Genomic DNA, 25980 nt, shown 5'->3' with positions numbered 1-25980 from the left:
GAGTAAAACTAATCCCAAACTGTTCTTCAACTATATCAATAGTAAAAGAATAAAAACTGAAAATGTAGGCCCCTTAAAAATAGTGAGGAAAGAATGGTTGTAGATGACAAGGAAAAAGCTAACATATTAAACACCTTCTTCTCCACGGTATTCACGGTGGAAAATGAAATGCTAGGTGAAATCCCAAGAAACAATGAAAACCCTATATTAAGGGTCACCAATCTAACCCAAGAAGAGGTGCGAAACCGGCTAAATAAGATTAAAATAGATAAATCTCCGGGTCCGGATGGCATACATCCACGAGTACTAAGAGAACTAAGTAATGTAATAGATAAACCATTATTTCTTATTTTTAGGGACTCTATAGCGACGGGGTCTGTTCCGCAGGACTGGCGCATAGCAAATGTGGTGCCAATATTCAAAAAGGGCTCTAAAAGTGAACCTGGAAATTATAGGCCAGTAAGTCTAACCTCTATTGTTGGTAAAATATTTGAAGGGTTTCTGAGGGATGTTATTTTAGATTATCTCAATGAGAATAACTGTTTAACTCCATATCAGCATGGGTTTATGAGAAATCGCTCCTGTCAAACCAATCTACCGTATATACTCGAGTATAAGCCGACCCAAGTATAAGCCGACCCCCCTAATTTTGCCACAAAAAACTGGGAAAACTTATTGACTCGAGTATAAGCCTAGGGTGGAAAATGCAGCAGCTACCGGTTAATGTCAAAAATAAAAATAGATACCAATAAAAGTAAAATTAATTGAGACATCAGTAGGTTAAGTGTTTTTGAATATCCATATTGAATCAGGAGCCCCATATAATGCTCCATACAGTTCATGATGGGCCCATAAGATGCTCTATATAAAAATGTGCCACATATAATGCTCCATACAGTTCATTATTGCCCCATAGATGCTCCATATAAAGCAATGCCCCATATACAATGCTCTGCACCGTTCATTATTGCCCCATAGCTGTGCCATATAGTGCTCTGCACCGTTCATTATTGCCCCATAGCTGTGCCATATAGTGCTCTGCACCGTTCATTATTGCCCCATAGCTGTGCCATATAGTGCTCTGCACCATTCATTATTGCCCCATAGCTGTGCCATATAGTGCTCTGCACCGTTCATTATTGCCCATAGCTGTGCCATATAGTGCTCTGCACCGTTCATTATTTCCCATAGCTGTGCCATATAGTGCTCTGCACCGTTCATTTTTGTCCCATAGCTGTGCCCCATATAGTGCTCTGCACCGTTCATTATTTCCCCATAGATGCTCCACATAAATCTGTGCCATTGCTGCTGCTGCTGCAATAAAAAAAAAATGCCATACTCACCTCTCTTGCTTGCAGCTCCTCAGCGTCCGGTCCCGGCGTCTCTCCGCACTGACTGATCAGGCAGAGGGCACCACGCACACTATGTGCGTCATCGCGCCCTCTGACCTGCACAGTCAGTGCAGATAGACGCCGGGAAGATGGAGCGGCGCCCGGCGGCTGGAACGGGGACAGGTGAATATGCGATACTTACCTGGTCCCGGCGTCCGGCTCCTTCTCCCGCACAGCTTCTTCCTCTATCAGCGGTCACCGTTACCGCTGATTAGAGAAATGAATATGTGGCTCCACCCCTATGGGAGGTGGAGCCACATATTCATTTCTCTAAAGAGCGGTCCCACATGACCGCTGACAGGAAGAGCTGCAGCACCCGAAGACAGTGTGACAGGCAGGGGCAGCGTCAGGATCGCTGGGACTAGGTAAGTATGCCTCAGCGCCCTCTCCCCCTCACCCGCCGACCCTGCCACCCACCTTGACTCGAGTATAAGCCGAGAAGGGCATCTCGGCTTATACTCGAGTATATACGGTAATCAGTTTTTATGAAGAGGTAAGCTATAGGCTGGACCACGGTGAGTCATTGGACGTGGTATATCTCGATTTTTCCAAAGCATTTGATACCGTGCCGCACAAGAGGTTGGTACACAAAATGAGAATGCTTGGTCTGGGGGAAAATGTGTGTAAATGGGTTAGTAACTGGCTTAGTGATAGAAAGCAGAGGGTGGTTATAAATGGTATAGTCTCTAACTGGGTCGCTGTGACCAGTGGGGTACCCCAGGGGTCGGTATTGGGACCTGTTCTCTTCAACATATTCATTAATGATCTGGTAGAAGGTTTACACAGTAAAATATCGATATTTGCAGATGATACAAAACTATGTAAAGCAGTTAATACAAGAGAAGATAGTATTCTGCTACAGATGGATCTGGATAAGTTGGAAACTTGGGACGAAAGGTGGCAGATGAGGTTTAACAATGATAAATGTAAGGTTATACACATGGGAAGAAGGAATCAATATCACCATTACACACTGAACGGGAAACCACTGGGTAAATCTGACAGGGAGAAGGACTTGGGGATCCTAGTTAATGGTAAACTTACCTGGAGCAGACAGTGCCAGGCAGCAGCTGCCAAGGCAAACAGGATCATGGGGTGCATTAAAAGAGGTCTGGATACACATGATGAGAGCATTATACTGCCTCTGTACAAATCCCTAGTTAGACCGCACATGGAGTACTGTGTCCAGTTTTGGGCACCGGTGCTCAGGAAGGATATAATGGAACTAGAGAGAGTACAAAGGAGGGCAACAAAATTAGTAAAGGGGATGGGAGAACTACAATACCCAGATAGATTAGCGAAATTAGGATTATTTAGTCTAGAAAAAAGACGACTGAGGGGCGATCTAATAACCATGTATAAGTATATAAGGGGACAATACAAATATCTCGCTGAGGATCTGTTTATACCAAGGAAGGTGACGGGCACAAGGGGGCATTCTTTGCGTCTGGAGGAGAGAAGGTTTTTCCACCAACATAGAAGAGGATTCTTTACTGTTAGGGCAGTGAGAATCTGGAATTGCTTGCCTGAGGAGGTGGTGATGGCGAACTCAGTCGAGGGGTTCAAGAGAGGCCTGGATGTCTTCCTGGAGCAGAACAATATTGTATCATACAATTATTAGGTTCTGTAGAAGGACGTAGATCTGGGGATTTATTATGATGGAATATAGGCTGAACTGGATGGACAAATGTCTTTTTTCGGCCTTACTAACTATGTTACTATGTTACTATGATAGATAGATAGATAGATAGATAGATAGATAGATAGATAGATAGATAGATAGATAGATAGATAGATAGATAGATAGATAGATAGATAGATAGATAGATAGATGCATATGTTTTGTAGATATTATTATATGTAGATAGACAGTCGTTTTAGGAAATTGCACCTGTTTATTTAATTATTGAAAACACAGCCATTTCTTGTTTATTTTATTACAAATGAAGCTTTGCTGTCTATTATTGATTTTATGGCCTATTGGTTATGCAATATTTATATATATTAAAATTTATATTCCGCAGCACATTCCAATGCCTCTAATTATTATATGAACATCTGAATACTTAAACCAGCCAGAGCAGTAAAGGCGAGCATCTGTGCATACTCTACGTGTTGCATTTTTTTACAGTTTGTACAACTAATTTGCATTAACTTACATCATAACATAATTATCTTTTGTTTGCTTCTGGCATTTTTAACTTATCAACTATTTTTGTTTACTTTCATTGTTTTAAGGTTGAAAGAAAAGTCAGGTCTATCGAGTTCAAACTATAATCTAATATGCTGATCCAGAGAAAGGCAAAAACTTTGTAAGGCGGATGATAATATTAAGGGAAATATTATTTCCCGACTGCAATCAAAATAGTTCCCTGGATCAACGACCCATCACAGAATTTACTAACCAAATCCTAATATTAGATATGTTAAGAAAGGCAGCCAGGCTTTCCTTGAACTGTTATAGTAAATCAACGACGACGGCATCTTGACAAGTTAAGGCCGGTTTTACACGTCAGTGGCTCCGGTGCGTGAGGTGACAGTTTCAATGGGTCCGTGTAAAACACGTACCGCACACGAATGTTGTCCGTGTGCAGTCCGTGTGCCGTGCAGGAGACAGCGCTACAGTAAGCCCTATGGTAGGTGGAGCCGCATATTCATCACCTTAATAGGCGGCACCACGTGACCGCTCATACAGGAGAAGCTGCGGCGAGGACAGGAAGCAGCGAGGGAGCCGGGTAAGTATTTTATTAACAGCGGGGGGCGCACAGGAGGTGGGAGGGGGTTGGGGAATGGGATCTTTTTTTAAACACAAAAAAAAATTTCATATCTTCTCTCCAGCGAACGATGCTGGAGAGAAGAAATGAATGACGGCTTCAGCACCAGATGCAGGGGACAGCGCTTAACTCTAGCGCTGTCTCCTGTACGGTCCGTGTGGTCCTCAGTCAGCACACGGGCAGCACACGGCTGCCGCATGTGTGCCACACTGATGTTCAACGTGAGCACATGGACACACGGACACGGATAATTCCGGTACCAATTTTTCCGGTACCGGAATTATCTGGACGTGTGAGACTGGCCTAAGAGGGATTTGGTCCTCCTCATTATACCTTCCAAAAGACGTTCCCCACTAGCCCACTACATGTGGAAATAAGACACAAGACTGTTTACCACTTGGATTAAATGGCCACAGCAGCCTTTTATTAAATATGTGCCAAACCAAACAGTGATGCCGGCAACAAATGGTGACCCCACAACAAATAAATACAGTAAACATTTATTTACATATATCCATGAGCAGAAAAAATAGAAGTGCACTCACCAGTCCTGTGTATTGCGAGCCTTTATTGAAAATACATGCAAATAAATTTGAGGGAGAACGTGGAATGAACGTTCCACGTTCTCCCTTAAATTTACCTGCATGTATTTTCAATAAATGCTCGCAATACACAGGACTGGTGAGTGCACTTCTATTTTTTCTGCTCATGGATTTTCGTACTTGACTCATTTTGGTGCACCCGAATGTCCGTTTTGGTGTCTTATGGACTCTGCAGCGGCACATAGCAGTAGGCCTTTGGGGAAGTGTAAGGTAGCAGTGCCGTGTTATTTTCTTCTTGCTACATTGTCATTCATTTACATTTACACACAGGCTAATAGATTTAGGCCAGAGGAAAACCACACTACCAATAACCTCTTTCCTGGCATCACCAGCCCAGGGAGTAAGAGTATTGACACCACCCGGTCAATACCCTTGACCATGCAAGGCCTAAGCCCGCCACTAAATTGGGATGTAACCACCATTACTGTCCCACAGAGCACCCTTTACGCATAGGACATACACTTAAAGAGCCTCTGACCCAGACCTATTCCCCGCCACAGACCAAGCCATGCGACCCCTTACAAGGGCCAGCCCCGCCACACCACCAACGCTTGTTTATAGCACGTAACCCCAACATCCACAAGTCTTTGGCTATTTCATTCAGATGTACCTCATCACTTCTCAAGTGTCCTGAGTCATTCCTAACCACGAACCAAGACACTGCTTTATTAACCTTAATCCTAGTCTTATTAAGACTGTCCACAGACCTTAGGTATCTACATTTTTGCCTCGCCACAATGTCCGACCATACCACCACTATCCCTGGATACGATGACCATAGACGCAGAATATCAAAATTGATATCTCAAATTAATTCTCGGGAATATCTGACACCAATGTCATTCCCACCAACGCGCAACACTAAAATGTCCGAAAGCCAATCCACCCCACTGTAATAAGAAAATCCCGGCAATACCCTACTCCTGTCATGCCGCAAATTCCCAACGACCTGATTGACACTGCCGATCTATCCTGTCCGAGCTGCTAACCATCAGGATGAACATTTGCTCGCAACGCACCCCCAGAAAACAAACGAGTGACCGAGAGTCCAAACCAAACAGTCGCGGACTTAATGTAATACAACTAATTCCATCAGAAGGCACATAAAACAGACAACACACTCCTATACCTCACCATGTAACTAAAGAAGGACAAACATAAGTTGCAAACCTAGATGACTCCCAAAGCCACACCAACTTCTCACTCAACCCCCAGTGTGACACCTCTGTCGCCACCCCGATTCGAAAAGAGTGCGGCCCATATTCGTCGGGCCTTTCTCACAAAAGTGCCAAACACTCCCAAAATATTGCAACAAACTGATACCTGGATAAAGTTGAACCATTTTATGAGCAAAAAATTAGCCACCAGTTTTACCAGCCAACACCTATGACCTGTTATAACGTATAACACTATCAGCTTAACTCATCCAAATTCAACAGTCTTAGAACACTTCAAATAGCATTCCAATCTGTCTGTTACCGCTGTTGCTGCTGCAGCTCACCGCGGTCCCGGTGTCGGGTCTGGTCGCGTCCGCTCGTCCTCTCCTGCTGGGGTCTCTAGTCGTCCTGCGGCGCGCTCTCGCCGCTCTGTTCCTTCCCCTGCAGCGGCCCGTTCCCGGCATTCCACTTCCGGGTTCGGGTGTCCCGCCGGCTCCGCGTCACTTCCGGAGGCTTTGGTCACTGAGGGCTTGCTGACCCTGCGCAGGCGCTCTGGCTTCCACAATAGGGGCAGGCGCATCGCACCCTATACGATTCCCATGCATAGGTCAGTATAGTCTCAACCAATCCCTGCCCCTGTCCTTGCTATATTAGGCGTCCTCCTCTGTGCCTCTTTGCCTGATTGTCTTAGCATTTCCTGTGCTTCTGGCCCCCTCTCTCTTGTGCTCGTTCGTTGCCCGCTGTTCGCCGCCTCTTTGGCGGACTGCGTTCCTTTCCGTTTTCGTCCTTTGTTCTTGTGGTTCCCGTTTCTGTTTTGCTTAGTATCCTTAACCTTCCTTTTTGTTTGTTCCACAGTCTCTCGCTGGCGTCCGTGTTCCCCTTCTGGTTTACAGTCCTGCCGGGTTTCCTTCTGTGGCTTTTTGTTCTCTTCCCTGGAGCCGTCCCTCTCGGTACTTCCACTGTGGGTAAGTGACCTCTGGGCCTGCCCCTTCCGGTCCCTGTATAGGGGTCGGTTCATCCCTAGGTCTGCTCGCCCAGGGGTAGGGCTGCCCACGGTCCAGAGGGTCCACTCTTAGTTCTAGTAGAGTCCGTTATAGTACAATCAGGCCATGGACCCCACTAGTACACCTTTCTCGGCTCAGAAAGAGTTGGCCCTTTTGCGCGATAACCAGCAGCGCATTATGGCCTTTATGAAGAATATGGAGTCACGCTTAACCTCCCTGCAAACTGCTGATCCAGTAAACGCCGCTCAGCTAGCTAACCTACAGCAGGAACTTTCTCAACAGCGGGATACTCAAACCCGTATGTTGAGTTATATGGCATCTATTGATGATCGGTTATTCAGTTTGCAGTCGGCTCCTGTTGCCTCCGCTTATGCGGCATCTCAGGATTCCGCTCCCGTTCTAACCTCTCATCCTCCTCCTCGTCTGGGTAAACCTCCCCGGTATTCTGGCGATCCCAAACTCTGCAGAGGGTTTTTGAATCAATGCCGTCTCCATTTCGAGCTTCTACCTCTGCAGTATCCTACTGAACGAGCCAAAGTAGCGTTTATAGTGTCTCATTTGGAGGGAGAGGCTTTAGCCTGGATAAATCCCTTGTGGGAGCGAGACGATCCCATAGTCTCCCACTTAGAAGATTTCCTTGAGACCTTCCGTAAGGTTTTTGACGAGCCCGGACGTCTGGCCTCAACTACTGAGTCTCTGTTTAATTTACGTCAGGGTTCCTTATCAGTGGGATAGTATGCCATCCGCTTCCGTACCCTGGCGTCGGAGCTCGGATGGAATAATGAAGCTCTAGTGGGTGCTTTTTGGCGGGGCTTGCCCAGCCGTATTAAGGACGAACTCGCTGGACGAGATACTCCTACCACTCTGGAGGATCTTATCTCTCTCGCTACACGTATAGATCTTCGCTTTCAAGAGCGTTCTCGTGAATCTGCTTGTGCTAGAAGGTCTAATGTCTCTACTCCTCCCCGTCGGTCCAGTAGCCCTCGAGTTCCCGCTGCAGCTTCTTCTTCCTCTTCTTCACCCGAACCCATGCAAGTGGATCGAGTAAGGTTGGCGGAGCAACGTCGCAAGGAGAGGCGTACCCAAGGCCTCTGCTTTTATTGTGGTAGCGCCGCTCACTTGCTACGTAGCTGTCCGGAGAGACCGGAAAACTTCTCCGCCTAGGACAGGTAAGAGAGGCCTCCCTAGGTGTTCCAGCTTCCTCTCAGCCTTTAACCCTTTCCGTTTTACTAATTTCCGATCTAGGTCGCTTTTCTGAGACTGCGTATGTGGATTCGGGCGCGGCAGGTAATTTTATCAGTCTTGAAGCGGTTCGGAGGCTTCGCATCCCAGTCTACTCTTTGGACTCTCCTCATTTAATTGCTTCTGTGGATGGGAGACCCTTACAAGAAGCTATCTCGTTGGTTACAGAGGAGGTGGAGATACAGATTGGGGCTCTTCACCACGAGAAAATTGCCCTCTACGTTCTACCGAATCTTTCTCACGCATTATTGTTTGGTCTTCCGTGGCTTCGAGTACATGAACCGACCCTTAATTGGCGTACCGGAGATGTCCTACGATGGGGGCCTACTTGTCATTCACGTTGTCTACAGTCAGTTCGCCCGGCTCTGCCGTCTCTGTCTGCTTGTGTTCCTGAAGGTTTACCAACACCTTACTGGTCCTACGCGGACGTCTTCGACAAGAGAGAGGCTGAGAGTCTTCCTCCACACCGGCCTTATGACTGCCCGATTGATCTCCTTCCCGGTTGTTCTCCACCCAGAGGAAGAATCTACCCTCTATCGGCAGCTGAGACCCAGTCTATGTCGGAGTACATTAAGGAGAATCTGGCTAAAGGGTTTATTCGAAAATCTTCTTCCCCTGCCGGAGCAGGTTTTTTCTTCGTGAAAAAGAAAGACGGTTCTTTACGTCCCTGTATCGACTATCGAGGATTGAACAATATTACGGTCAAGAACAGGTATCCTCTACCTCTTATTCCCGAGCTCTTCGACCGCCTCCGTGGTGCCCGTATCTTCACCAAGCTTGATCTTCGGGGCGCTTACAACCTTCTGCGTATACGCGCCGGTGACGAATGGAAGACCTCTTTTAACACTCGAGACGGTCACTACGAATATTTGGTTATGCCATTCGGGCTTTGCAACGCCCCCGCAGTTTTTCAAGAGTTCGTCAACGATATATTCAGAGATCTTCTTTACTCGTGTGTTGTGGTGTATCAGGATGACATTCTTGTTTTTTCCACCGATCTTCCGTCTCATCGTAGATGTGTTCGCAAGGTCCTGCAGCGTCTAAGAGAGAACCACCTGTTTGCCAAATACGAGAAATGTCTGTTTGAACAAACCTCCTTGCCGTTTCTAGGATACATCATCTCGGATTCGGGTCTTAGGATGGATCCTGAGAAAGTGAGCGCCATACTCAAATGGCCACAACCCTGTGGAGTAAAGGCCATCCAACGATTTATTGGGTTTGACAATTACTATAGACAATTCATTCCGCACTTCTCTTCTATAATCCAACCTCTTACCATTCTCACCCGAAAAAATTCCTGCTCTAAGGTATGGACTCCGGAAGCAGAAGTCTCCTTCGAATCTCTTAAGAAGTCTTTTTCCTCTGCTCCTGTCTTGCATCATCCGGAGGTTAATAAACCCTTCATTCTGGAGGTAGACGCGTCCTCTACGGGAGCTGGAGCTGTGCTCTCGCAAAAGACTTCTGAAGGGCGAGTGGTTCCTTGCGGTTTTTACTCTAAGAGTTTTTCTAACTCCAAATGAAACTATACCATTGGTGATCGTGAGTTATTAGCCATCAAATTGGCCTTGGAAGAGTGGAGGTATCTGTTGGAGGGGTCTGTACATCCATTCGTAATCTACTCCGATCATAAAAACCTTGCGTATCTACAAACTGCGCAAAGACTAAACCCTCGACAGGCCAGATGGTCTCTATTTTTTGCTCGTTTCGAATTTGAGTTACGCTTTCGGCCCGGCAACAAGAACCTTAAAGCAGATGCACTGTCCAGGTCCTTTCAGCCGCCGGACACGGAAGAACGGCCAGCGTACATTATCGACCCCGCCAAAATCATGACTGTGGCACCACTACAGATGTTTTCCCCGCCTCCAGGTAAAACCCTCGTCTCGGACTGCAACAAGGTGAGAGTGTTGTCTTGGGGTCATTCCTCCAAACTGGCTGGACATGCGGGTTCTAAGAAGACTTTCCTTCTCATCTCGCGGTATTATTGGTGGCCTACTCTACGCCAAGATGTCAAAGAATTCGTCGCATCTTGTCCCTCCTGTGCTAGGAACAAAGTGCCCAGACAGTTACCTTTTGGCAATCTCCTTCCTCTACCGGTTCCGTCTGTACCTTGGCAGTATATAGCCATGGATTTCATTACCGATCTACCACGTTCTTCTGGTTGCACCATCATCCTTGTCGTAGTAGACCGGTTCTCCAAGATGGCTCACTTCATTCCTCTTCCCGGTTTACCGTCTGCTCCTGAGTTAGCTAAAATATTCATCCGGAACATTTTCAGACTCCATGGCTTTCCTCTTCATATCGTCTCCGACAGAGGAGCACAATTCACCTCTCGATTCTGGAGAGCTCTGTGCAAGCTCCTTAAAGTTTCTCTGGATTTCTCTTCCGCCTACCACCCTCAAACAAACGGTCAAGCTGAGCGGACTAACCAGACTTTAGCCGCCTATCTGCGACACTTCACCAATGTTCATCATAGTGATTGGGTCGATCTACTTCCTTGGGCGGAGTTTGCTTTCAATAACCATTCCAGTGAAGCTTCTACGAAGACTCCTTTCTTTGTGGTGTTTGGTCAACATCCTGGTTTGCCCCTACCAGTCTCTTCTGTCTCCGGAGTTCCAGCAGCAGACTCGTCTGCTCGCAATTTCTCTATGATCTGGGGTGAGGTTAAAAAGTCGCTCGATAGAGCATCCTTAAAGATGAAGATGCAAGTTGACAAGAAGCGCTTGGATTCTCCTCCTTTTGTGCCCGGTGACAAGGTCTGGCTTTCTTCGAAATACATCAGACTCAAGATTCCCTCCTATAAGCTTGGTCCACGCTACATTGGTCCATTTGAGATTCTGCGTCGAGTTAACGATGTCGCCTACAAGCTGAAGTTACCTGCCTCGCTCCGTATTCCCAATACTTTTCATGTCTCTCTTCTCAAACCAGTTATCTTTAACCGCTTCCATTCTCCGTCCACTTCTTCCTCGCAACCTGTCAGTGCAGATAATATTTTCGTTGTGAAGGATATCTTAGCGGTTAAGAAAATCCGTGGAAAGGATTTTTTCTTGGTTGATTGGAAAGGTTTTGGTCCTGAGGAGAGATCTTGGGAGCCCTCCGAAAACATTAATGCTCCTCGTATTCTTAACAGATTTTTTGCCCGTTTACGTAAGGGGGGTTGTAAGGAGGGGGGTACTGTTACCGCTGTTGCTGCTGCAGCTTGCCGCGGTCCCGGTGTCGGGTCTGGTCGCGTCCGCTCGTCCTCTCCTGCTGGGGTCTCTAGTCGTCCTGCGGCGCGCTCTCGCCGCTCTGTTCCTTCCCCTGCAGTGGCCCGTTCCCGGCATTCCACTTCCGGGTTCGGGTGTCCCGCCGGCTCCGCGTCACTTCTGGAGTCTTCGGTCACTGAGGGCTTGCTGACCCTGCGCAGGCGCTCTGGCTTCCACAATAGAGGCAGGCGCATCGCACCCTATACGATTCCCAGGGATAGGTCAGTATAGTCTCAACCAATCCCTGCCCCTGTCCTTGCTATATTAGGCGTCCTCCTCTGTGCCTCTTTGCCTGATTGTCTTAGCATTTCCTGTGCTTCTGGCCCCCTCTCTCTTGTGCTCGTTCATTGCCCACTGTTCGCCGCCTCTTTGGCGGACTGCATTCCTTTCCGTTTTCGTCCTTTGTTCTTGTGGTTCCCGTTTCTGTTTTGCTTAGTATTCTTAACCTTCCTTTTTGTTTGTTCCACAGTCTCTCGCTGGCGTCCGTGTTCCCCTTCTGGTTTACAGTCCTGCCGGGTTTCCTTCTGTGCCTTTTTGTTCTCTTCCCTGGAGCCGTCCCTCTCGGTACTTCCACTGTGGGTAAGTGACCTCTGGGCCTGCCCCTTACGGTCCCTGTATAGGGGTCGGTTCATCCCTAGGTCTGCTCGCCCAGGGGTAGGGCTGCCCACGGTCCAGAGGGTCCACTCTTAGTTCTAGTAGTGTCCGTTATACTGTCCTCCAATAAACTCACTTCACTGACTTGCAACCCCCCCTGACTTTTCTAGAGGACCTTACCAACTCACTTACAGTTGTGGCCAAATTGTGTCCATTTCTGTGCATTTATGTCAGATAATACTCAGTTTCTTCCTGAAAATGATTGCAATCACAAATTTTTTTGTATTATTATCTTCATTGAATTTGTCTTAAATGAAAAAACACCTGGGTAAAATCCTGACCAAATACTGATGCAATCCTGAATGTGGACAGATACCCTTAGAAGTCTCCAGTTCTTTCTCTCAAACCATTTTCTAGTGCTTTTTGAAGTGTGTTTTGGGTCATTGTCCTGCTGTAAGACCCATGACCTCTGAGGGAGACCCAGCTTTCCCACACTGGGCCCTACATTATGCTGCAAAATTTGTTGGTAGTCTTCAGACTTCATAATGCCATGCACACGGTGAAGCAGTCCAGTGCAAGAGGCAGCAAAGCAACCCCAAAACATCAGGGAACCTCCAACATGTTTGACTGTAGGGACCGTGTTCTTTTCTGTGAATGCCTCTTTTTTTCTCCTGTAAACTCTATGTTGATGCTTTGCCCAAAAAGCTCTACTTTTGTCTTATCTGACCAGAGAACATTCTTCCAAAACGTTTTAGGCTTTTTCAGGTAAGTTTTGGCAAACTCCAGCCTGGCTTTTTTATGTCTTGGGGTAAGAAGTGGGGTCTTCCTGGGTCTCCTACCATACAGTCCCTTTTCATTCAGACGCCGACGGATAGTACGGGTTGACACTGTTGTACCCTCGGACTGCAGGGCAGCTTGAACTTGTTTGGATTTTAGTCGAGGTTCCAACATCCGCACAATCTTGCGTTGAAATCTCTTGTCAATTTTTCTTTTCCGTCCACATCTAGGGAGGTTAGCCACAGTGCCATGGGCTTTAAACTTCTTGATGACACTGCGCACGGTAGACACAGGAACATTCAGGTCTTTGGAGATGGACTTGTAGCCTTGAGATTGCTCATGCTTCCTCACAATTTGGTTTCTCAAGTCCTCAGACAGTTCTTTGGTCTTCTTTCTTTTCTCCATGCTCAATGTGGTACACACAAGGACACGGGACAGAAGTTGAGTCAACTTTAATCCATGTCAACTGGCTTCAAGGGTGATTTAGTTATTGCCAACACCTGTTAGATGCCACAGGTAAGTTACAGGTGCTGTTAATTACACAAATTAGAGAAGCATCACATGATTTTTTGAACAGTGCCTATACTTTTGTCCACCCCCTTTTTTATGTTTGGTGTGGAATTATAACCAATTTGGCTTTAGGACAATTCTTTTTGTGTTTTTTCATTTAAGACAAATTAAATGAAGATAATAATAACAAAGAATTTGTGTTTGCAAGCATTTTCAAGAAGAAACTGAGTATTATCTGACAGAATTGCAGGGGTGTCAATACTTTTGGCCACGACTGAATCCTAAATGCGCCATAAAAGGCTAAAGAGAAAGCAGCTGAGAATGACACCTAATAATCAGTTAAACAAACATTACTTAAACTTTAAAATACTTAAAATAAAATCCCCTCCATTAGCTTAAATGAGACTGGCCTCCTCCAGTTGCATTTACATGCACCCATTCGGAAACCTCTCAACACCTGTCTCACCCCAAAAAATTTTGGCACATCCCTTACACCCTCGAGTTTGAACAAGAACGCTAGTGCTGCCATCTTCTGCATTACTGCCAATGCCTTCAGCAAAATTCTGGCTGATTATGAGCAAATCCAAAAACAACTGATTTTCAGATGACGGTCCCAACCCTGAATTAACACTGGAAGACTCCCATTGTTGCATACTCTCTGATACCAGGCCCATGTTGCCCCTGTCACTGAACTTTTAATCAATATCAAAACTACGCAGTGACCAGAGACCACAACCAGTTGGAACACTCCAATCCCACGACTTCCGCCCACGGAACCAAATTCCGAAATCTGCTGAACTGAAAACGGGATAATGCATCATCTACTTCATTATTCACCCCAGGTTCAAGTTTTGCCACCACACACACATTCAACTGCAAACAGTGCAATACCAAGTGGCGCTAGTATGCTACCACTGGCAAAGATTTTGCCAAGAGAGAATTGATCGCTTGAACCACCGACAGGTTATCGCAATGAAAACACACTTTGTTGTTCTTAAATTGTGACCCTCAAAGTTCCACCATCACCATTATTGGAAAGATTTCTAACAATGACAAATTTTTTACCAGTGCCAACTCCTGCCAAGTCACTGGCCAACAGCCATCACACCAATGACCATGAAAAAATGCCCCAAAACTAACTGATCCCGCTGCATCAGTATACAGTTGTATGGCTGCATTCGACACCACTTTCTCAATCCACAGAAGCGTCCATTGTAACTTGGTAAAAAGGACTTCCATACTGCCATGTCAGCATTTACTTTTCGACCGACTCTTACAAAATGCCCTGGAGATTTTATTGCAACCGCCAAACGCCTAGAAAAATTCAGCCCATAGGCATAATCCGGCAAGCAAAATTGAGTTTCCCCAATAATGACTGAACCTCTCTCAAACACACTTTTTTAGCCTGCTTCAATGCTCCAACCGCTAACCTCAGATCCACCAGCTTCTCCTCAGGAAGCCTACATTCCATTGCCACTAAATCAATCTTGATTCCCAAAAACACACATCACCATAGAAGGACCCTCAGTCTTCTTCGGTGACAAAGGAATACCAAAAGCTACCACTATCTTCCCTAACGTAAACAACAAATTTGAACAAACAGCTGACCCCATCAGGCCAATACAGAAAAAAAATCATCTGAATAATGAAGCATAGAGGAAATTCCCGCCATATCCTTCACTACCCATTCAACAAAAGAACTAAATGCCTTAAAATAAGAACAAGAAATTGAACAACTATTGGTAAACAACAATTAACATAAAACTTACCATTCCACATACAACCCAACAAGTGAAAACTGTCAGGATGCACTGGAAGCAAACAAAATGCTGCCTCGATGTCAGATTTTGCCATCAAAGCCTCATTCGCATTTAACCTAACCAATTCCACTGCCTTATTGAATGACACATACGAAACAGAAGACAGTTCCGGATCAATGCTGTCATTCACTGACTCACCCGCCAGGTAAGACAAGTAGTGAATAAGCCTTAACTTATTAGGCTCGCACTTCGGAACCACTCATAGTGGTGATAACCTCAAATTAGGCCACGGAGGGTCCTGAAATGGACTTGCCATACGACCTAGCTCAACTTCCTTTGCAATCTTCCGATTCACTACCTCAGGGTATATCCTAGCCGATTTCAAATTACCTGGCCTGAAAATTGGCACTTGAGGAGCAAATGATATCCTAAAGCCCTCCGAAAAACCAATCAAAATTAGTTCAGTAGCTTCCGCATCCAGATATCTACTTAAATAAGGAAGCATCGCTATGACCCTCACCAGAGTCCTCCTTTTTTTCCTACAGCCTCCCCCGACTTTCCTTTTGCTTGCCTAAAACAGTTCAACAATCTGTGACTCCCTCCGCAGCCTGAACACTCGTATTGGAATTTACATGAGGGCCCAAACTTGCATTGGCCATCTTTAAATTGCCAACACACACCCTTTTTGTAAGCTGCCGGAGACCTGTTTGATGCACTGGCAGCCCAAGCACCACCTCAAAAAGGCTGTGAAGCCAGAGCCATTGTCACGGAGTTACCGCGACAGAACAGTACCAGAGGACCACGGCATCTGATGGCTTCTGCTTCATCGCTGAGAAGAAGCACTTCTCCTGTGTATTAAAAGTGTTTTGTTTTCTTTTAGCAGGACAGGGGTTAATAGGCCATGTGTAAATTCCTGCTTTCAGCTGTGCTCAGTTAGCCACTCCTTTAAAAGCTAGGCCTTCTGGTCAGATCCTTTTCTGAGATAGCACTTGCTTGATAGACCTGGAGTAGTGAGGAGCTGGTGTTTGGAGAGCTGGAGGAATTTTATTGTGCGACAGTTGTATGGTTTGTACGCTTGGAAAATTCCTCATCCTTACCTGCTTTATTTACCCTACCCATCCTTCACACCCTGGTGGATACCTCTGTTATTTGTGAGAGCATATTTTGTGTGAGTGGAGTTTTCTTTTTACCCTTGTCTTTGTTCCCCTGTTTGTCGGGTTGGTGTACTGTTGTACACGGTAGCACCTGTCTTCCCCGGGTGGGGGAGGGGGACAGACGCAGGGCGGCAGTCAGGAGACAGGGCGAGGGCGGAGGCCCCGGCATCCTCGCCATCTGAGGTATCCCGGGGAACAGGGCGAGTTAGGGCGCCCCCTAGAGATAGGGCCAGTAAAGGTGCCCCTGGTCACAGTTTACTCGCCACAATCGTGACAGCCATCATGTGGCGCATCCACAAGGATATATCCTTATGGTCCCATCTCATTCCTGGCCTCAGCGCCTTACGCTGCCTAAACTGCTCATCTTATCTAAGCCTCCATGTGCTCTGTACGCCTCCCCTATCTCATCCATATATCCAAAAAGAGCTGAACAATGCTCCGACTCCTTCTCACACTTGGTAGAATAGCAAATGCCTGTAACCAGTTTGTGAACGTCCTTAGTATCAGCCAATACCTCCTTTTTTCCTCCACGTCTCTTTCATTCGTAGTATCGCTAGTCTTTACTTTATCCAAGTTAAGTTTTTCCGAAGGAAGCAGTGAAAATATTTCTACATACTTAACTTCCCAAATTTTACACTTTACCTCCTGCTTTAGATGCGACCCCAAAGGGTGTTCAAAACATACATAGACTTCTTGCCCAATCATCTAAGCGCACTACCTCATCATCCTTTATTTTCTGTTTTGTGCTCTTTTCCAAACCTGTCCCTGACGTGCCAGCCAGCTGTTGCCCTCTTGGAACACAGTTTTTCACCACCGCAGACTGCTCTGTCACCACCCCTGTCTGTGCCGGAGGCACCCAAGCACCCACCGGGGACGGTGTGTTACCCAATCCTATGCTCTCTGTTATTAATCCCTGCAAAACACCAAACAATTGACCCCACAAATTAGATGAACTAGCATTATGACGAAGCCCTTTTGGTGAAATGCGCGTTGAGGTGCCCAACAGAGTGGCAGGAAGGGATATCCACCTTTCCAGCTATGACTACAGGTACTAGATGAATGCATTAGATAGCATATTTAGCTACTGTGTTTAGACAGGCTGGTGATTGAACCCGGGCAATTGTTCAAAAATACTAATGATTTATTTCTCTTAATAGTAGTGTATAATATAAACTATTGACTTCTGGTACTTCTGGTACAGTCACTTTCTTAGACCTGTTATATAATTTAAAATCTTAAACAAATTCATGGCTATCTACATGTCCTATTATGGATATATATATATATATATATATATATATATATATATATATATTGTGACAAAACACTCCGGGATCGCCTTTGCTGGGGTCAAAGGTCACGTGGTTTGTGCATTGAATTTCTGAGGCGTACAGCAGGTTTCCAAGTAGGCTGACCTCAGGTCAGATTTATTAAAGTGAAAGCAACACAGAAAAACAAAACATAAAAATAAATCCTAGCCTGTCCGGCACTAACTAAACAAACACGTTGCTAACTTAACAACTGGGGGGCTTCTCCCACCCAGCTAACATCACAGAGCTCTCACTCACGTTTGTCTCACACAGACAGGCAATCTGTGTGCCCCAGGCAGACGCTGGAAACCCCCAGCTGGTCATCTTTTATTCCTGCAATCATTAACCCATTAGCACCCTGAAGATACTGAGTGGCCTAATTCACATAGGACAAACACCTGGGCGAGATATACCTGCCTCCAACTACCACACCAGCATGAGTCTTACATATCCCCCCCCCTTGCTCAGACCACTCCGGTCGAGCAAGAACACTCTTGAAACAGTGCACTCGGGATAGGGCATCGGCGTTCCCCATCTGCACCCCAGGTCGGTGCTCCACCGTAAAAGAGTAAGCCTGCAGGGCAAGGAACCACCGGGTTACCCGACTATTACGGTCTTTGTGGAGGTGCATCCACTTGAGAGGGGCATGGTCTGTGACCAGCCTAAACTTCCTACCGGCCAGGTAATACTTGAGGGAGTCGAGAGCCCATTTAATGGCTAGGCACTCTTTTTCAACCACCGCATACCTCTGCTCATGTACATTCAGTTTCCGACTGAGATAGAGGACCGGGTGTTCGACTCCGTCCCTCACCTGGGAAAGTACAGCTCCGAAACCAGTATCAGAGGCATCAGTTTGTACCACAAACTCACTGTTGAAATCAGGAATCACTAGTACGGGCTGAGAGCACAAAGCCCGTTTCAGGCTGTGGAAGGCCTCTTCAGCAGCTGAGGTCCATTTTACCATGACGGAACCCTTCCCCTTGGTAAGATCCGTCAAGGGAGTAGCCATGGCTGCAAAATTGGGTATGAACCGGCGATAATAGCCGGCAATCCCCAGGAAAGCCTGTACTTGTTTTTTGTTCACTGGTTGTGGCCAGCCCTGAATTGCCTGTATTTTGTCGATCTGGGGTTTAACCACTCCTCGGCCAATCACGTAGCCCAAGTATCGGGCTTCTTCAAGCCCGATGTGGCATTTCTTGGGGTTTGCCGTTAAACCTGCATCTCGCAGGTCATCAATCACCGCTTGTACCTTCTGGAGATGAGTTTCCCAGTCCATGCTGTAAATTATGATGTCATCCAGGTAGGCAGAAGCGTACTGTCTGTGAGGCCTCAAGACTCGATCCATCAATCTCTGGAACGTTGCGGGAGCTCCGTGAAGTCCAAACGGCATATAGACATACTGGAACAGACCTTCCGGTGTAGCAAATGCCGTCTTCTCTCTGGCCGCCTCGGCCAGAGGAATCTGCCAGTACCCCTTTGTTAAATCCAGGGTCGTAATGTATCGGGCTTTACCAAGCCGGTCGATCAACTCATCGACCCGGGGCATAGGGTACGCATCAAACTTAGAAACTGCATTCAGCTTCCTAAAGTCATTACAAAACCGGATGGAGCCATCCGGTTTAGGTATCAACACAATTGGACTGGACCAGGCGCTGTGCGACTCCTCAATGACTCCTAAGTCCAACATTGCCATCACTTCCCGGGAGACGGCTTCACGGCGGGCTTCCGGAATCCGGTAGGGCTTCACATGAACAGTGACGCCAGGCTCTGTGACAATCTCATGTTTCACCAACTTAGTCCGGCCAGGTTTTTCGGAGAAAAACTGTCGGTTCTGTAACAAAAATTGCTTAACCTCAGATTTTTGTCGTTCTGAGAGAGTCTCGGCAACCTGCACCTCCGGTACAGTAGGTGAACAAACCGGACGGGGCAGATCCGCCGTTAGGGCAGAGCGGTCTTTCCAGGATTTTATCAGATTCACATGATAAATCTGTTCTGGTTTTCTCTTACCCGGCTGGTACACTTTATAGTTCACTTCACCAACTCTTTCTCGGACCTCAAATGGGCCCTGCCATTTCGCCAGGAATTTACTATCCACCATAGGGATTAGGACCAACACCCTATCGCCGGGTGCAAATGTACGGACCTTAGCGCCTCTATCATAACTTTGCCTCTGGGCTCCCTGGGCCTGTAACATATGGTTCCTAACAATGGGCATGACAGCGGCAATACGATCCTGCATTTGTGTTACATGGTCGATCACCGTTTTAAAGGGAGTGACTTGACCTTCCCAGGTTTCTTTTGCGACGTCCAGCAGTCCCCGGGGACGACGGGCGTACAACAGTTCGAAAGGCGAAAACCCTGTGGAAGACTGGGGAACTTCCCTAATGGCAAACAGCAAATAGGGTAACAAGTAATCCCAGTTCTTCCCATCTTTGTCTATCGCCTTCCGGAGCATCTGTTTTAAGGTTTTGTTGAAGCGCTCAACCAGGCCATCTGTTTGAGGGTGATAGACAGACGTACGCAACGGGTTTATTTGTAAGAGCCTGCAGAGCTCCTTCATTACCCTCGACATAAAGGAGTCCCCTGGTCGGTGAGTATCTGTTTTGGAATTCCCACCCGACTAAACACTTGTTCCAATTCCTTGGCGATCGTCTTGGTAGCTGTGTTACGCAAAGGGACGGCTTCTGGGTAACGAGTGGCATAGTCCACGATGACGAAGATATGTTGGTGCCCACGTGCGGATCGGGGAAGGGGCCCAACCAAATCCATCCCAATTCTCTCAAAAGGGACCCCGATGATAGGAAGGGGTACCAAAGGGCTATGGAACTGAGATTTAGGGGCCGCGATTTGGCACTCTGGACAGGACTCACAATAGTTACGCACATCATAATGTATTCCAGGCCACACAAAACAATGCAATATCCTTTCTGTGGTTTTCTGTACCCCCAGATGTCCCCCCATTATATGTCCGTGGGCTAAATCCAGTACCTTCCGCCGATAAGGTTTGGGTACCACTAACCGTTGCACTGTGTTTTCCCCTTTTTTTTCTACCTGGTAGAGCAAATCATTTTCAAGAACCATATACGGGTATGCTAGCCTAGTGTCAGGTTCTACGGGTACCCCATCTATCATTTTTACATTTTTCCTAGCCGGAGTCAGGGTAGGATCTTTCATTTGCTCGCTGTGGAAGTCATCCACCTGGACTCCCAAATCTGGCAGGCAGGGTGCCGGATGGCTGTCTGCCTCCGCCTCTCGCTGAGGTTCCTCACTTTCCTCTGTTTCCCCCGCCATGACGGAGAAGGGGAACTGAAGGTTAGATTCACTAACCTCCCCAGCAACATCTTCCTGTGGGGTCTCCTCTAGGGACTCAGGACCTCCAGATGGCATGGGAGAAGATTCACGGGTACAGCTACCGTGAAGGAGCAACTGATTCTCCCACAACTGCCAGAAATAGGGAAAATCCCTGCCCAGGATTACATCCTGTAACAATGCGGGAACGAGTCCCACTTTGTGCTGCACTGACCCATAGGGAGTAGAAATCCATATGACCGCTGTTAAGTACGAGCGGGTGTCACCATGCACACACGTCACAGAAAACTTGTCAGACGGACCAGACGGAAGTGCCACCAGACTAGCTTTCACCAGAGTCACCATACTTCCAGAGTCTAGTAATGCCACAACATTTTTCCCATCAACAGATAATTCACACAGGTGTTTTGCTGTATCATTTTGACCCGCATTCACACTCACTAGCTGTGTAACCAAAGACATGCGTTTTCTAGAGTCTATAACGTCGCACTGCATGGGTTCAGCGGTAACAGGACAGTTCGCGGAAACATGACCCTTCTCATGGCAGCGGAAACACCTAAAAGGTCCCCTACTGAGACCACCGTCCAATACTCTTGGTCTCGGAGTGCGAGCAGTCCCGGACTCCTCCCCCACAGTTTTAAGCAATTTTCCTTCACCCGTGGTCCCTGGAACAGTCTTACCGGTTCCACAAGGAGGAGGCACAGACCGGGGGTTGGCGGTGTCGTCGGGAAGTCCTTCTGCCACGGAATAACGCTCGACCAACTCCACAAGTTGATCCGCTGTCGTGGGATTTCCTTGGCTTACCCACCTTTTCAGCGCTGGGGTTAGTACTCTCAGGTACTTGCCCAGGACAACCCGCTGGATTATTTCGGGTATTGTCAGTACCTCGGGTTGCAGCCATTTCTTTGTTAAGTAGATCAGGTCGAACATCTGAGACCGCGCCGCTTTATCTTGCTGGTATGTCCACTGATGTACCCTCTGTGCCCGGACAGCCGTCGTCACACCCAGCCGGGCCAGGATCTCAGCTTTCAGTTTCTCAAAGTCCTGAGCGACCTCCGGGTCCAAATCATGGTAACCTTTTTGGCCTCGCCGGAGAGAAACGGGGCAATCAAATCGGCCCATCGTGCCTTCGGCCACTTCTCTCTCAATGCCGTCCGCTCAAACGTTGTCAGGTATGCCTCGACGTCATCTTCTGCAGTCAGCTTTTGCCAGTATCGACTCACATGGATCCTTCTGGACTCTGCTTCCGGGTCAGCGTCAGGCATGCTCACCAGGCGCTGCGCCACCTGTTGGAGAAGTTGGCGGTCTGCAACCGTCATGTCCACTAACTCCTTCAGCTGTGCGGCCATCAAGCGATTAGCTTCGTGCTGTGCGGCAGTGGCCTGCTGCTGTACGGCAGTGGACTGTACTAAGGCTTTCACCACATCTTCCATGCTGTCGCCTGTGCCACGGTATGCCCGCGTTCTCCACCACAATGTGACAAAACACTCCGGGATCGCCTTTGCTGGGGTCAAAGGTCACGTGGTTTGTGCATTGAATTTCTGAGGCGTACAGCAGGTTTCCAAGTAGGCTGACCTCAGGTCAGATTTATTAAAGTGAAAGCAATACAGAAAAACAAAACATAAAAATAAATCCTAGCCTGTCCGGCACTAACTAAACAAACACGTTGCTAACTTAACAACTGGGGGGGCTTCTCCCACCCAGCTAACATCACAGAGCTCTCACTGACGTTTGTCTCACACAGACAGGCAATCTGTGTGCCCCAGGCAGACGCTGGAAACCCCCAGCTGGTCATCTTTTATTCCTGCAATCATTAACCCATTAGCACCCTGAAGATACTGAGTGGCCTAATTCACATAGGACAAACACCTGGGCGAGATATACCTGCCTCCAACTACCACAACAGCGTGAGTCTTACAATATATATATATATATATATATATATATATATATATATATATATATATTATATATATATATATATATATATATATATACTCAAACCGAGGATGTTTGCACTTGCTATCTCTAGTACCCATAGTTCAGTGGTTGCCCTTATGTGGCCCTGCTGCTGTGGCTATTTTTGTCTCAGTTTGTCCTTTGTGCATCTCACATGTATAATGTTAAATGTGATTCTGTCTATTACCTGATCTAATTATACTGTATATAGATTATTCTATTACTTCTTTTGTATTTTTATAGTCCAGCATATATAAACGACGCGACTATTACATTGCGCATCTGGACTTTATATTTATAGGTTGAATGTTTATACATCTGTTGATGTTTTAAGAGGCTACAAATTTATTTGAGAGAAAAATTATAGGTCTATTATTATAGCGTTATGATCTTGCCTATCACGTACCACCCCTTCCACTTTACTAACACCACTACCACTAGCAACATTCACTACAAAAGGGAAATTGAATACATTATTAACATGCTCACCAGGCTGCCTCAGAGGAACCATCAGATCAGCCACCACGCTGCGTGCTTCCAACTCCTCGTACACCAATGCTGCTGCATCCCGAACCATGCTCCCAAAAGCTCTCATTTCCATAGCTGCATTCTGATCAGAGGACACGCCTATAGATGGAGCTCTGCATGCCTGGACCAAGCCTGCTGCCGCATGTGCCACCGCGCTCATCTCCAGCACACTCGCTGACCTCAACCCCCCATCATGTACGGGAGGGTGGCTCTTCTCAACTTTTTTACCATGATCGGCCCCCTGCCTGTCTATCACTGGGGGCCACCATGCATTTGCTCCCACATCCCTGTAGTCTGTGATCCGGATGTAGTCTGTGGTCACGCCAACCTCTGGAACGCCGTATCTCCAGCACTCCAGCAAGGATTCCTCCCACTGACCAAGGAAGAGGCAAAGCGTATGGCCATCTCCTCTAGCCCCGAAGGGTCCCTAAGGGGACTCCTAGATTCTTTCCTGCTACTCAGGTGCATAATTCTCCCTGACAGACGAGTGCGCACTGCTGGGGGTGAGAAGTTACCGCAGCTCCAGGAGGGTCCCTGCAAGCCGTACATAGCTGCTCCTGCACAATGTTTTATCCATGGAATGCTGATGCCTCCCACACCAGCTCAACCAGCTCTGCTAGATCTGCCATTACTCTTAGTCTTCCCAGTCTTCACTGGGAAGACTAAGGCCTGGAGGTCAAATCTGGCCCTTTGACTGTTCCTCAGGATACAAATACCAGTAGATATAGTGGTGGAGGAGTGAGCCTTCAGCTGTGTTTCCCACCATTCAGACTGTGTGACTGTCTGTATCAGAGAAGCAGGTGTGATGATGTCATTAGATTGTGCCTACTGTGATATCTCAGTGTGCAAAGTAAAGGCCGAAGCAGTGTGCCAGTGGAATGGGGTCAAGGGAAGTAGTGTTGGTTTTTTTCTCTGTGGGGCCATCATTATGTGTTTGGAGACTGTAGAGTTCATACTGTGGAGCTCATTATTCTGTGTTTGAGGACCATGGGGAATCATACTATGCGAGATACATAACATTTTAGGGTGTGTGTGTGATCATATTGAGGCCAAGTCACTCCCACTTAGGGCGGCGTTTATTGGATATAGGTGTGGCTTCATTAGGTCCCCTAATACTGGCTGGCGGTTTCTTTGTGCAGAAGATGTTGAGCTCAACACACTGGTCCCATGGCGCCCCTAGCGTTGGTGCAGATTCTGACTCTGGGGTGAAGAGGGGTGAAGAGGGTGTGGTTTCGGGGCATACACCAGGGCAGCTGCTTGCTGAGAGATACTCCTCCTTCATGACCGGTCACTTCCACTAGTTATGTCAATGGATTATCTGACATGCCACTTTCCTGCAAGACTGTGCAACAGGGTTTGCTGGACACACTCAGCGTTTACCAGATCAAGAAGCCGTTGTCGTTGCTTATGATGGGACATGGAAAACCTTCAGCCAGCTAAGTAAAGTTGTGGAGACCATTGCTGCAGGCCTCTTGGTTCTTGGCTTGAAAAAAGGAGAACGCCAGGGAATGTGGGGGCCAAATTCTTATGAATGGGTCATTATGCAATATGCAACAGCTCAAGCTGGTCTTATATTGGTGTCTGTGAATCCAGCGTACCAAGCAAATGAGCTGGAGTATGTGATGAGGAAGGTCGGCTGCTCTGCCCTTGTGTTCCCGTCAGAGTTTAAAACACAGCAATATTATGAAGTTTTGAAACAGATTTGTCCAGAGATAGATAGTTCTCCAGCTGGAGGAATCAAGAGCAAGACACTCCCTGATTTGCGGATCGCTATAGTCTTGGACAAAAATTATCCGGGTTCTTTTCTGTTCCAAGATGTGATGGATGCCGGGAGCACTCAGTTTGTAAAGCAGGTGCATGATCTACAGAAGACCATACCCTGTGAGGATCTTGTGAACATCCAGTTTACGTCGGGAACAACTGGATATCCCAAAGGGCCATCGCTGAGCCACCACAATATTGTGAACAATGCAAGATTGGTAGGGATGAGGATAGGCTTCACCTGGAGGAAGGGAGACCGGGTGGCAGTCCCTGTGCCTATGTTCCACTGCATGGGCTCCGTATAAGGCAGTCTTGTGATGGCCGTGTATGGACTGACTATTGTTTTTCCATCTCAAAGCTTTGATGCTTGAGCCTTGTTGCAGGCCATATCACAGGAGAAATGCACATTTATGTACAGGACACCTACAATGTATATAGACCTTTTGGGACAGCCAGACTATGCTTCTCTTGCTACTACTCTAACCTCAGGAGTGATTGCTGGGTCCATTGCCCCTCCTGAGATTGTGAGGAAATTTCACACCGAGACTGTGATGAAAAATGTTTTGATCAGATATGGCACAACGGAAAACAGCCCAGTGATGTTTGCTGGCTTTCCCTTAGATCAGGGGTCCCCAACTCCAGTCCTCAAGGCCCACCAACATGTCATGTTTTCAGGATTTCCTTAGTCTTGCCCAGGTAATAATTGCATCACCTGTGCAATGCAAAGGAAATCCTGAAAACATGACCTGTTGGTGGGCCTTGAGGACTGGAGTTGGGGACCCCTGCCTTAGATGATCTGACTCAAAGGTGATACTATCAGTCATTTTATGCCCCATACAGAGGCAAGAATTGTAGACACCAACACAGGCCAAATAGTCCCACTGAATACCCCAGGTGAGCTGCAGA

The 25980-nt window shown here is 47.1% G+C and overlaps 1 pseudogene; it reads left to right on the top strand.

Annotated features, from left to right (window-relative positions):
• Positions 1-24531: 24531 nt before the first annotated feature.
• Positions 24532-25760, top strand: LOC138672699 (medium-chain acyl-CoA ligase ACSF2, mitochondrial pseudogene; annotated as a pseudogene).
• Positions 25761-25980: the final 220 nt, after the last annotated feature.

This window comes from Ranitomeya imitator, chromosome 1 (assembly GCF_032444005.1).
Source record: "Ranitomeya imitator isolate aRanImi1 chromosome 1, aRanImi1.pri, whole genome shotgun sequence".
Classification (NCBI taxonomy): domain Eukaryota; kingdom Metazoa; phylum Chordata; class Amphibia; order Anura; family Dendrobatidae; genus Ranitomeya; species Ranitomeya imitator.
This window is presented reverse-complemented; position numbering and strand designations above follow the sequence as displayed.